The following is a 12,238-nucleotide window of genomic DNA, read 5'->3' on the forward strand; positions in this document are numbered from 1 at the left end:
TGTCATTTCTAAATATCTTGCCACTTGCTCCAAATATAACTTGCTACATACTTTGTAATGAAACTTGCCACGTGTCTTAGATTTTTGTTTTTCATTGTGTCTACTTTAGTTTTTAGTTTCGTTTATTTTTTCCAATTTCAGCTTTATTTTCTAGTTGTCAATTTCTGGTAGCTATGTTTTCATTTTTAGTTTTATTTTCTATTTTCTATTTAATAATTTGTCCAGTTGACAGCTTATGCAATGCTTGTTTTAATAATTTGTCCCCCTAGGTTGTAGATTGTCTTGTTTCATTTTTCTTTTAATATCAGTTTAAATTTCCATGTGTTGGGAAGTCATAATCACGATATCTTGCCACTAGCTCCAAACATAACTTGCAATATACTTTGTAATAAAACTTGCCACATGTTTCAGTTCTTTGTTTTTCATTATGTCTACTTTAGTTTTCAGTTTCTTTTTCCCTTTTTTGCTTTTCATTGTGTATACTTTAGTTTTAGTGCTTGTTTTTATTACGTAATTAAACTTGCCGCTACTCTTGTTTTTTTAATAACTTCTCCTAGTTAGCAGTTGCATTATTTCTACATGAATTATGACTCGTTTTACAATACATAAGTTAGTAACAAACCTCACTAGCGACTCGATTCATGTTATTATAATTTTTATTATATTCCCATGATAACAAACGATGTGCATACTATGCAATATTTTTGAAGTAGCAACTTTAGTATTACATGGTAGAAACTCCTTTAATAAATCTACTAACACATATTTACACTTAAATTACTACTAAAATAAAATTCTTCAAAATATATGTAACGGGGTCTAGTTTTATTCGTCTCGCCCCGCCCATAGAACACAACAGCGTATACGACATTGAAAACGGACAGAACATTCAAAACTTATAGCAATTCAAATAAAATATTTCGTTTCTTTGTTTTGCCAGGCAGACACGTCGCGGCGCACCACAGGCAAACAGCAGGGCTTGTCGGAGCGCATGCATTGGCTCGCTGCATGCAGAAGTGGGTCGGGTCGTGTGTGGGTCTGCTGGAGTCGCGAGCAACCGGTCGGGCATTATCCCTGTCCAAGTTTTATGGCTCGCCGACGATTGCATCTCTTTCTTAATAAGTTAATGGAAAAAAAAATCACGAATGCATCTCGTAATTATCTATTATTATCTATATAATTCCACCGCTGGCCACACGCAAGCTTCCGTCCTTCAAGTTGGGTGGAACCAAAGACGCAAGAACCCAAGAAACCAATGCCCATTAACTCGTCGGTTTCTCTGTTTTTGGTGTACATTCAGTTTCAGCCTCCCTGTAGTGTAGTCGAGGAAACCAAAGCATGAGAACCCATTGCCTATGGCTATGCCGGCCAATATACTCCATGTAGCATCTCATATAATTATACATAATTCCGCGTCCAACCTCATGCAAGCTTGCTTCAAGATCGCTCTTGGTTATTAGAACCAAAGACAAAAGAGAACCGAAGAAACCAACGCCCTTTAACTTGTCCCTTTGTGTCTGTTTTTCCTACCAGCTTAGGTGTTCATGAAACCGAAGGCCCGCCATGCCGTGCCCACTAGTATTAGATACCCAACACCACGTCCACTAGTATTCTCTGTATCCCATCCACTGAAATCCTTGCCACACCAGCAAGGTGAATGCTAAGCTAATCGACCACCACCACCGGACACCGGCTACACACCGTGAACAGTGACGTGCGTGAGGCTTCTTGAGCAGCTCCCGTCACCGCTTCTTGTCCCAGGTACCTCGAGCTGCCCAAGGGCCAGCAACGTCCACAAAGATCTAGGGTCGTTGAGGAACAGGCTGCCACTGCCAAACGAGGAGCGTGACAATGGATACTGCAAAAGGCATCTGGTCAGCCGGCGGAGCAGGGCATATTCCAAGCACCGACGGAGCGGCAGCGCGAGCAGGACAGCCTCGACACCAAGCTACTGTCTTCTCGCTCGCTTATCAGTCGCGGCGAGTGGGGCATGTTCAAGAGCATGGAGCTGGACGCCCTTCTCGTGTCCAAGACCAGGACCTCCGGCAAAAGCTTGAGGACGCCGGCCGGAGCAGGGCAGGTCAACTCATGTCCTCCTCTCTGAAAATTGCAAAACATGTTATCCTTGCTAGGAGAAAAAGGGTAAATAAGGATACCCAAGATAAGCTTGACATGGTTATGGCTGAGGTTAAGGAAGTGCTATCTTCAATGGGTCTTGATCGTGTGCAGTTCATGCCAACAACAACTGAAAATCATCACCGCTTCTCAAGTGTATGGCCGTGACACAGAACGGGATCAACTGATGGAGATGCTTGGTGTGACTGCAACCATTGACCGTGAGCACCAAATTAACCAGGTGGTCACAAAAATGATCCCACAATCAGGGTCTAAATGAAAGAGCACAGCTGCAGCAAGCCCTGCTGGCGTCAACGTATCTACACCCAAATCATCCAAGAGCGACATGGTGATAGTAGCAGTAGCGCCAGTTCCCGACTTGGTCAGACAACCAACTTCAGTGGCAACGTTTCTGTTTTGCCACAATTTTTGGCATTGGAGGGATGGGGAAGACCACACTTGCTCAGCTTATCTACAATGATCAAAGGGTGAAAGCTCACTATTCCATCAGGTTATGGGTCTGTGTTTCGGACCTCTTTGACATTGAAAGAATGACAAAGGAGATTGCTAGGACCATCTGTGATCCAAACTTTGACTTATCTTGTGGTTTAACTTATCTTCGAGCAAAGCTGAAGGAGCAGCTGAAGAGCCAAAAGTTCCTTCTGGTGTCAGATGATATTTGGCAGATTACCCAACACCAATGGGAGTCTTTCTATGCGTATTTGAGGGATGCACTTGAAGGAAGCATGATCTTAGTGACTACAAGACACGAAAACATTGCGTGAAATTTTTGTATTTTGGTCCCTTTTGAAAATAATTTTTACAAAAAATACCTACGCCAAAACGTTTTTCTGAAAATAGACTATTTTTAGGCGTCTTACAACATGACGCCGAGGTATGAGGGTCGGCGTCGAGTGACACGACGCCGAGGTATTGCCACGTCACGGACGACCGGGGTCGTCGGCGACACGGTGGCGCGTGGGGTCCGAGACGTCGGCGTCGTGTCAGCCAACGCCAAGGGCCCAACCTCGGCGCGGCTGGACTACGCGCCGAGCTATTGGCACCATCCGGAGCGCGGCCCAGGCGGCCCAACAACGCACGGTGGCCTAGTAGCTCGGCGTGGGGTCACTTAACGCCGAGCCACCAGACCTCGGCGCGGCCCGACTCAACGCTGAGGTCTGGTCCCTTGAGGCCGAGGCCCCCTTCTTCTTCTTCCCTCCATTCTGAAGACCGCCAGCTCCCAAATCCCCCACAGCCCCCACGAAACTCTAACCCCCAAATGCGACTCTAGGTGCCCGGATCTTGTCTCCCGAAGCTTCCTCAAGGTAATGGTCCCTCCTCTCCTCCAATCTATCCGCGTAGATGTGCTTACATTGTCTCTAATCATGTGGAATCATGGATGTATGGTGTTTTGGTATATTTGTGTTTGCATTTGTAAAATGTATGACTTAGGATGATTGAGTGCATTGTTGTTTAACTGTTTTATGTGCTGAACATGTTAGGTTAGTTTGGTTTCTAGTTATTTTAGTCATTAGGGTTCTTTGTTTATTGTAGGTGTCATTAGGGTTAGTTATTTATTGGTCATTAGAGTTAGTATGTATTTTATTTATTTATTGGTCATTACATTTCAATTTTTTATGACCAAGGCGTTTTGCCAAGGTACTCCTCTTTCCCATCTTTCATTTCATCCATTTAGATTCGTTTGTTTTTGAACTTGGCATTATAGGTTTGGTTCATGTTCATGTCATTCGTGCAATATATGGTGGTTCAAATGATTGAATGACCCAAATGTATGGTTGTTGTTGTTGTTGTATATGTTCTGGTTTATAATCATTGAGTTAAATTTTGTGTTTGTTGGGATTCAAATTTGCTTAGGGTTTGTAATGAAAAGCTTATTTGGGAGGTATGGTGATTTAGTGTTAGTAGCTTTACATTCGTTGCAAGGTACTTTAGATTGATTTTTTTTCTACGTAATGTTAGGATGCCAAGGCGTGGTAAAGCTCGTATTCCAAGGTAATCCCAATGTTTATTCATTATTTGTGCAACAAATAGAAAACCCTAGGTTTAGGTTTGGTTCTCCGTTAATATGACTAAATTCTTTCAATTGTAGCTATGGTCGCCAGAGGGCAAATCCCTACGACCTAAAGCCTCTCCCTGAAGGTGTTCCTCAACCAATGTGCTTTTGTGGTGATCCTTGCAAGGTAGACATCTCTGAAGATGAGGAAACATATAGACAGAGGTACTGGATGTGTCCCAATTATGCATGGGAACCTACAAAGCAACAGCGCCGTGCATCGTTTGTGAGGAATTTTTATTGTGTGTTAATTAATTTTCTTGTGATATTAAGTATTGCTTATTTATTTGTTTTGTAACAATTTGTTTTTCTTGCAGACCGTTCTACCACTGTGTGACTTTGAGCAGTGGATTGACACTGAGATCAAGGAGTCGGACAAGCAGCATCTAGAAGGCCTGAAGGAGTGGGATGCGGAGGTTAAGGAGAGGTTTGAGCAGAGACGTAGACAGGAGGCTATAGAAAAGGAGCATAAGGAAGAGGAGGAAAGAAGGCGTGTTGCTGCGTACAGGGCGGAGAGGGAGAAGAAGTTTGAGCGTGTGCGCCGAGCGAAGGTAGCGATGGAGGAGAATTCCGATGCCCAGAGGAAGGGAAAGTGGCCTCGTTGCACTCAATAGGTATTTGGTTTATTCACGAGCGATGTCGTGTAGCCCTGGACTTTTTTTACTATGTTGTAATGCACTCTGCTTTTATTTCAGATGAACTTATTCCCTGGACTTTTTTATTATGTTGTAATGCACTATGCTTTTATTTCATATGGTCTTATGCCCTGTACTTTGTTAACTATCCTAAGACTGTAGTGCTACTGTTTGTATCACTGAAAAGGCTACTTGTGTTGTTGTAGTCACTGAAAGGGCTACAAGTACTGTTGCAGTCAATGAAAAGTCTATTTGAAAACTCACTGAAAAGCCTAGATTCGTTTACTGTTGTATCCGTATATGCAATGAATTAATATCAGAGTGATGTACTGCATTTAGATGAAGTGACAAAATACAGGTGTAGCCTTTTTAGATGAAATGACCCGTCATGGTTGTAGGCTTTTCAGATGAAGCATCTAGCCTTTGTAGATTCAATAAATGAGTACGCACACAAGTTTTTTGTCAAGTAGCATTCATGGTGAACCTGCCTTCATCTCTATATACAGTGGTCCATGTCTTGCTCCACATCCACACAACTTGTTTTCTGGTTTAGTTTTAGCAAATGTCGAGCGGAGGTTCCTCGAGTGGAAAGGGTTTCGGCGGAGGGAGAGGAAAGGGGGTGAGGAAGGGACCTCCGATTGTGTGGGAGGGTTCTCTGGGTCTTGATTCTTTTGAAGAACCAATAGAGGAATTTTCTTTGGAGAGGAAGAGTGACTTCACCCGTGAGAGACCTCTTAGATCATACGCCAAGCGCATTGAAGATTGGCCAAAATGCCGCCACGGTTTGGATTGCGTTGTGCAGATGTACAACGACTGTGACGGTGGAGGCCGTCGTTTCTTCAGATACCCGCGAGGATTTGTATTTCCTTTGAACTCTCTCCTTTTTTAGATTTGCATTTGGTTTCTAGTAGTACTTATTGGTAGATGGGTTTTCAGGATTCAAGCTATCCAGATAACTGTGGCTTCACTAGATGGGTCGACCCTCCTCCTATCTATCCCCATCAACAGTACATCACATATCTACAGGGACACATCTTTGACCTAGAGTATGGCCCTAGAAGTGGTAACAGGGACAAGTCAGATGACGACAACAGCAATGATGCAGAGGAGGCACTATGCAATAATCCGTACTGTGAGTGCCCGTACCATAAGAAGGACAGGCCTCCTTCTCCACCACCACCGCCACCACCTCCGTCAACTGGAGGATACTATGGAGAAGGTGCAACTCAGTTCAATATGTGGGAGCATTATTAGGACCAACCTTTGTTAGTCAATCTAAATGTGGAATGCTTGTATGAGTTGTTCTTTTCAATCTCCTAAGGCATGCTAGGTTTAGTTTGCAACATGCCATTGTTAGTTTTCATGTGAGTGTGTACCCTTTGCAATGTCTGTATCACTTGTTTCTTTCAATCCCCTAAGGCATGCTAGGTTTAGTTTGCGACATGCCATTGTTAGTTTTGATGTGAGTGTAATCGTTGTGCATTCGCTATTTCATAAATTGCAGTTTACCTACCTCTAAGTTTCATGTACTATGGTTGATTCCCAAACTGAAAAAAAAGATTTGACTCTCTCTAAAAATAGGGGATTGAAATCGAACCAACATTCGGTTTTTCCTGCAGGAACAAACATACAAACATAAATATAGCATGTCTACTCTTATTAGTATAACTCGTGTTAGTAGAAGAGGAATCGTTGAGAAACATTTTTCATTTGAATCATGCAAATAGGATTGCAACCTATACCAAAGATTTAGAAGACCTCTGTCTTTAATACTTTATTCTTTCTATTTTATGATTCATAGGCTCGGCGTCAAGTCGGACGACGCCGAGGTAGATGACCAGGGCGTTGATTCGGACCACGCCAACCCTAGGGTTTGGCTCGGCCGTTTACGTGTTGGGCTGAGGCTCAGCGTTGAGTCGGCCCACGCCAACCCAAGGGATCACAACGGCCGTCGCTAGGTTTGGGCCGAACCTCGACGCTTAGTCGTCCCACGCCGAGGTTAATGGCTCGGCGTCATTTTACGGCACGCCGAGCTTGGGCACCTCGGCGCTTCGAGGCAAAGGATTCCAGTATGTACCAGTGGTCGGCGTCAAATGACTAAACATCGAGGTGCCCACACTCGGCGTGTGTTCAATTGACGCTGAGCTCCTGGGTTCACCAAAATATATCATCTCTTCTTTGATTTGCTTCACTATTGCCCACTACTCTAATCAGCCGACGATGACCTTGTGCCAACAACGGACCTGAGCTCGCTAGCTCCCCGACTCTCCTAAGCCGCTTCGTCCCCTTTGCATGCTTGCCATGTCACCGTGGATCCAACAGAGGTTGATCGTAACATGGAGGATGGGGATGATGACACCCCTTCTTCCTTGTGAGTTGCGACGGAGGCCCTCTCTTGATAGCTGGAAACATGAAACATGGCGACGTTCCACATTTGGGGAATATCGTTATGAGGACAATCACATTTTCATTTCAGAAATAAAGTATAGCTTATCTTAAATTAAATATCATGGTGGATATGCCGAGCTTGGGGTTCACCAAAAAACAGAATACACAGAATACACAGAATTTCACATAACAAATGACCACACCGACATACACATTCATTCAACATCCATACATACATAAGGTCCAACACATTCAACATCCAATATAGTCCAACACATTCAACATTCAACATAGTCCATACATATGCTTCATCAATCAACCAACATAGTCCAAACATAGTACAAGGTCCATACATAGTGCATTACATAAGGTCCAATGCATACATAGTCCATACACAAAATATAGCATATGAAGTCTTTGGATCTTTTATCGCTCCTTGTACCTTAACGTGGACGGCGAGCGTAACGCTTTCCCCTCCCAAATGGATAGGTACCTGGAGTGTACCTGTCCACTAGTCTGAGCGTCCTCTGTGGACGTCCAGAATTGGAGGGGCCTTGAGTTCCTTGGGGTGCATCTCCAAGCTGGAACATGCCAATCTCATCATACTCATGCTCATAGTACTCTCCCTGTCCTTCATCATCTTCATCATCATAATGACCATGTCCTTGACCACCCTCTGCACTAGTTGCTGCACCATGTGAAGAAGAAGTCCTGCCACCATGTGCACCATGTGAAGATGAAGTCCCTCCAACATGTGCAGTAGAAGGTCCAACACCAAGCTGTTATGGGACTGCCACATCCGGGGCACGTCTACATCCAAGGCATGTAGCTACCTTTCAGAGGCGATGCATGGCACGCTGCATTTTGAAAGCACTATTAGTAAGTGGGGTTGGTCGCAAAACTATATAAAGATGTAACATCAACTGAATGACAGGAGACTACATGAATGTGCTGTCGTAACATGGAGGCCTCATTAGGATCACCCACAGGAATCATCAATGCCCTTCCTTGCTCAGCCACTGTCCTCATTATCTCCGTGCTCTATGCAACAAAAACAAGAATTTAAGTCTCCATCACAGTAAAGACCTCAGAGATGGAAACAGTTGTATCACTTACAGCTCTGGCTAATGCAGGGGCGATCTCAACTTGCATGTCTTCTCGGGTAGCTTGGTCATATGGGTTGTTGCCCTCATCCTCGCTCACAATGTCAGCAATGTCTTGCTCCGTCCAAGCAGGCCTCAATTGAAGCCTTGTTCGTTGACCAAACCAAACAAGGTAATCATCGAATGCCTTGTCACGATGGACGGCGTGGATGCCCATGTTGTTCTGCTCCATCAACATCCACTCATCAATGTAGCGCTGGTGCTCTAGCTGCCAGTTGGTGATCTTCTTATTTTTTGTCTGCTGAACCTACAAATTTTACACCAAAGCGGCAATATGAAGGCCTACTCAATGATTCATTCATGTGAAACGAACAAAATATTGCATGTTACGTACTTGTGGAGCTGCCAACCGGTGGAGAAATCATCGGGCGGAGAAGGCTGTAGCCTACCAAACTGCCGTGCTACACGATGAGGGAGATAGTACTCCACTACATAGAAACAAATAAGGGGGTCCTCATCGTCTAGACGTCCTCGTCTGCCATGCACAAGGAGCTCAAGTTGAGATCCGTGACTTGCCTCCGCCGATATGGGCGCCATTGAACCTGTACACAATGTCGTCATCAACTAGTCGACGCTCAATTTGTGCATATATCCTCGATTAGGCCAAAAGGGTGGAAAACTTACATGCTGTGGCAAAAGGGTGTCCAGCTCGTTGGTGAAGCTAATGTACGCGTGGCGTGACACGTGGTAAGTTCTGTGGGCTCGCTCGTAGAGGTGTGCCACGGTAGGGGCAACAACTGTGTCTCCTTGAGGAAACCAAGGTTGTGGGGGATCAAGCTGATGCGGTCTCCCAACTGGAAGCCTCTCCCACATCCAAATCTGCAAAAAAGAGTGGAAACTTGAATGTTAATCACTTTTGTTAAGAAAAAACATTGAATCGTAGTGGAAACTTGTACAACTTTGCTTTATTACCTGCAACAGTGTGATGCACCCTGACATTGTAGTGTGCGCGCCTCCAGGACGGCAGCATGCCTCGCAAAGCTGATGGTACAGGAAGGCAAGTATAGCCGAGCCCCAACTCCTATTGCTGGCATCCTCCCAGTTCCCAAGGCACAAGATGTACATCTAGGACGCCGTGTCTCCAGTGCCATCAGGGAAGAGAACCGTACCAAACATGTGCAGGACGTAGGCCCGATAGTAGTATGTCACGGTCTGGGCGTCTACGTTGGGTGGGCACTCCTGAAACTACTAACGAAGCCACCTCAGGGACACCCCACTGCTGCGCCGTTTCTTGCTAGCCTCAACTACCGCTAGGGGCTGTCCCAAGAAGTGCTCAACCCACTACTGCCATCCTTCAGACTCCGTGTCTCCTGTCACTGGGAATCCTCAGATTTTGACTCCAAGGATCATGGCAACGTCCTCGAGAGTGACCGTCATCTCCCTGCATGGTAGGTGAAAGCTGTGTCTCTGGACGCCACCGATCTATCAACGCGGTCAGCACCGCTGGGTTGAAAGGTGGCATGCCTCGACGACAAACACGAGCAACGGTAGCAAGGTTCGCCAGCTTCAGGAGGGGCGTGTACCTCTCGTCGTAGACCATGGTCGTAGAGGTCTCATGTGTCATTGGCCTCAGCACATTCAAAACCTACAAAAAAAAGACAAGCATGAAAAAGTATTAGTTCATGTCACTTTATAAAGAGCATGGACTATAGAGCAAAAGATGAACAGTGCACTATTTCATACGAATTGTTGAATATACCTCTCCGTTCTCGATCCTCCGAGCCCGGTGGTGCTCATCGAACCTTGGATCAAGAAGGGGGAACCGATCCATCCTGCAACATAAGCAATGCCAAAGCATTAGTATAAGTTAAAGCATATGTATGTGGTACGAAGTAACATAAAAATAAAAAAACAAAAGTAAACCAATGTACTATTACACAAAGCAATTCAAGTATCTAGCTTGGTGGATACCTGTTGTCTAAGTAGTTCAGGACATTTTCTCTTATTGTGGCCCAGCTTATGGCAACTAGAGCAACGGCTCTTTTGGGTGTCCTCTACAAAATGTCTCCCAACCTTACTCGTGGTTGATCTACCTTTTGTGGCTCGGTCCATGTCCATCCTGAACCACTTCCGCCGCCTAGGTCCTCTACTCTTCCAGAGTAAACCAAGATCAGCCACATACTTGGGGCCATCATAAGTAGGCCATTGACTCTTGTCAAGAAATGGCTCGAACTGAGGATTCCAGGTGCTCATTAGGTTCCTCAAAGAGAACTCTGCGGCCATACGAGGAGGGACCTCAGCGTCAACACATCTAAGGCGACAGGCTGTAATCATGTGGGAGCAAGGCCTATGGTATATGATCGGTTTTCCACACGTACACTTGTTCTTATTGATCACTACTTTATGTTTTCGAGCACCCCGGTCTTCACCACCAATGTTAGTTCCACCACCCTCTAGAATCTCATATCCATGGTTGATCGGATCAAAACATGAACCCTTCTGTCGTTTAGACTTTTTCTTTGAGAAAGCTAGTTCCTGAGATGCTAAAAGTGGCCAAGCTTTGCCTGCTGTCCATAGAGACCTCGCATGCTTCTTCCTTAAAATGAACCAAGAATTCAACTTGTAGAAGGTGAATGAGGCAATAGCAGTCACAGACAGACCACGACAACCTCTTAGAAGGCCGTTGAACATCTCTGCGATGTTACTAGTCATGAAGCCCCATCTCCAACCACCGGTGTCATATGCAAGTGACCATTTATCCTTCGACGCAATCAACTCGCTCAAGAATTGCCTGCCATCAACATTTGTGGCTAACTTCAGGGCATCTAACTTGTCTTTGAATAATTGAACCTCTTGCTGCCTGCAAACCTCCTCAAATAATTTGAAGTTGTCCTTTGTGTGATCATGCCTTATAAGATTCTGAGCAAGGTGTCTGGTGCACCACTGGTGATGTATTTGGCCGTAACCAGGAATCTCTTGTTCTACGGCATTCATAATGCCAGCATGCCTATCGGATATCACACAAACATCACGTCCCAGACCAATTACCACTTGTCTTACTAGCCTGAGAAACCAACACCAACTATCCGTGTCCTCCTTCCAAACAATCGCAAAGGCCAATGGCACAAGCTGGTCTTCTACATCTGTCCCAATACAAATAAGCATTGTGCCTTCAAATTTCCCTGTAAGAAAGGTCCCGTCAATTGAGACGATGGGCCTGCAATACTTGAATGCTTCGATGCTCTGCCCGAACGCGCAAAACGCCCTTCCAAATACCTGGCTACCATTCCTTGTTTCACCCTCCTTAGGTAAATACTCGAAGTGCATCCCAGGATTTACAGCCCACATTGCATTCAACATTACAGGGAGGCGCTTATAAGCTTCTTCCCAATTTCCAAATATTATTTCCAGTGCACGCTGCTTTGCCCTCCATGCTTTCCCATACTTGACATAGTAATTGTACCGTTGGAAGATGATCTCAACCAACGCAGACACCGTAATGGTTGGCATATGCTTCACCACAGGGCATAACTGCCTTGCAATGAACCTAGAATTGAGCTACAGGTGGTTCTCTTCTGCCTCAGCAGTGGCACAAACATGTGGTTGCTTCACTGAGGTAATCTTCCATTTGCCTGCCTTCGTCTTCCTAGCACATACTCTCCAACCACACAGTTGTTCTTCACAAGCAACAGTGTACCTCTTCTCCTTAAATGAATTAATGACCCTAAAAGGTCGGTTGTGTACAATGGAGTACTCTTGCAACCATGATTTTAACTCATCCATGGTAGCAAACAATATGCCCTTCCGTATGATGAGGCAACCGCTAACATCAGGCACAGTTGTATCACTTGGCCCACCATCAGCTACTGCCCTGTGACCATGGCTAAGGTCCTCGAAATCACCAACTAGTGGATCTCTCCAAG

This window comes from Miscanthus floridulus, chromosome 13 (genome assembly GCF_019320115.1).
Source record: "Miscanthus floridulus cultivar M001 chromosome 13, ASM1932011v1, whole genome shotgun sequence".
NCBI lineage: Eukaryota > Viridiplantae > Streptophyta > Magnoliopsida > Poales > Poaceae > Miscanthus > Miscanthus floridulus.